Source organism: Monodelphis domestica, chromosome 5, assembly GCF_027887165.1.
Source record: "Monodelphis domestica isolate mMonDom1 chromosome 5, mMonDom1.pri, whole genome shotgun sequence".
In the NCBI taxonomy this organism is placed as follows: domain Eukaryota; kingdom Metazoa; phylum Chordata; class Mammalia; order Didelphimorphia; family Didelphidae; genus Monodelphis; species Monodelphis domestica.
The window spans coordinates 112,129,674-112,132,030 of record NC_077231.1 but is presented as its reverse complement, the minus strand read 5'-3'; positions in this window follow the sequence as shown (position 1 = coordinate 112,132,030).

Sequence of the window (2,357 nt, the reverse complement as noted above, 5' to 3'; positions counted from 1 at the left end):
TTCTTTCTTTCTTTCTTTCTTTCTTTCTTTCTTTCTTTCTTTCTTTCTTTCTTTCTTTCTTTCTTTCTTTCTTTCTTTCTTTCTTTCTTTCTTTCTTTCTTTCTTTCTTTCTTTCTTTCTTTCTTTCTTTCCTCCTTTCTTCCTTTCCTCCTTTCCTCCTTTCCTCCTTTCCTCCCTTCCTCCCTTCCTCCCTTCCTCCCTTCCTCCCTTCCTCCCTTCCTCCCTTCCTCCCTTCCCCCCTTCCTCCCTTCCCCCTTCCCCCCTTCCCCCCTTCCCCCCTTCCCCCTTCCCTTCCCTTCCCTTCCCTTCCCTTCCCTTCCCTTCCCTTCCCTTCCCTTCCCTTCCCTTCCCTTCCCTTCCCTTCCCTTCCCTTCCCTTCCCTTCCCTTCCCTTCCCTTCCCTTTCTTTCTTTGTTCAGTATCAGTTCCAAGGCAGAAAAGGAACAAGGGCTAGGCAAGAGTTAAGTGACTTGACCAGAGTCACACAGCTAGGACATGTCCAAGGTCAGAGTTGGAACCAGGACCTCTTGCCTCTAAACTTGGTTTTCAATCTATTGACACACCTAGAAGCCCTCAAATCCTTTATTAAAAATTTCTTCAACTCCTTTTGGTTCAACTATAATCTCTACTCAAATGACTCTCAGATTTATATCTCCTAATCCTTCATCAAATATCTTCAATCTTTAGTAGATTATTCCTTCTGGATATCCTGTTTGTTCAATTATCTCTACTCAAATGACCCTCAAGTCTATATGACTTGACCTAATATCTCTTTTCTAATCCTTAATCAAACATCAATGATAATCTGATGGATAGCTCCTGCTAGATGTCCAAAGATGCCTTAAAATTAACATAGGATAGTAGGATCATAGAATTAGAGCTGACATGGACCTTAGAGGTTATGAAGTTCAACCCTTTCATTTTACAGATGAGAAAACTGACATTCAGAGAGATTACATGATTTGCCACATAGCTGATAAGTATCTGAGGTAGACCCAGATTTTCCTGACTCTAAATTTAGTGCTCTGTCCCCTACAGGGTACTGCCTCTCAAAATGGAAAATATTATCTTCCTCTTTAAATCTGCCACTCCTCTAAATTTGCCTGTTTCTGTTAAAGGCACCACCATCATCCCAGGAACATAAATTCATCACTTAAGATTACTAACTTGAAGAACTGTGGGAGTAGAAACACAGAAGAAAAACAACTGCTTGATCACATGGTTCTATGGGGATATGATTGGGGACATAGACTCTAAACGATGACCCTAGTGCAAACATCAATGGTATGGAAATGGGTCTTGATCAATAACACATGTAAAACCCAGAGGAATTGTGTGTCAGCTGTGGGAGCAGGGTTGGGGGAGTGGAGGGAAAGAAAATGAATCTTGTAATCATGGAAAAATATTCTAAATTAAATAAAATTAAAAAGATTACTAACTTGTTTCTTCCCTCTTCATCAGCCTCATTTAGGTCCCTCTACAGTCTGAATCCCTCCTACTTTTCAACCTTATTTCATGCTGCTCTCTTTCATTAATGCTATATTCTGGCCAAACTAGACTCAATTTTCCAACTCCCACCTTTCTGCATCTCCATAAGATGTTTCCCTTGTCTGGAAAAAAAAAGCCCAAAATGAAACAATTCCATCCCCATGTCTTTCCCAGAATCATTCAAGGTGGTAAAGATACTGGATTGGTTTGCCTTTTCCTTCCCCAGATAAGTTTACACATGAGGAAATTAAGACAAATACAGTAAGTTATTTGCCCATAGTCATACAGCTAGTAAGTGTTGGAGGTTGGATTTGAGTTCAGGTTTTTCTGACTCCAGGCCTGGCACTCTATGCATGGTGCCACCTCATTGTCCATCACAGTAATATACTAACCTGCAGATCAGTCTTTTTCCTTTCTCAAGAAGTATGGGGGGGGTAAAGAGATAAGGAAAAAGACTCGTACAAAAATATTCATAGCTGCACTCTTTGTGGTGGCAAAAAATTGGAAAATGAGACAATGCCCTTCAATTGGGGAATGGCTGAACAAATTGTGGTATATGTTGGTGATGGAATACTATTGTGCTCAAAGGAATAATAAAATGGAGGAATTCCATGGGGACTGGAACAACCTCCAGGAAGTGATGCAGAGTGAAAGGAGCAGAACCAGGAGAACATTGTACACAGAGACTCATACAATTGAACGTGGCACAATCGAATGTAATGGACTTTTCTTCTAGCAGCAATGCAATGATCCAGAACTATTTGGAGGGACATATGAGAAAGAACACTATCCATATCCAGAGGAAGAACTGTGGGAAAAGAAACACAGAAGAAAAACAACTGCTTGATCACATGGGTTGGTGGGGCTATG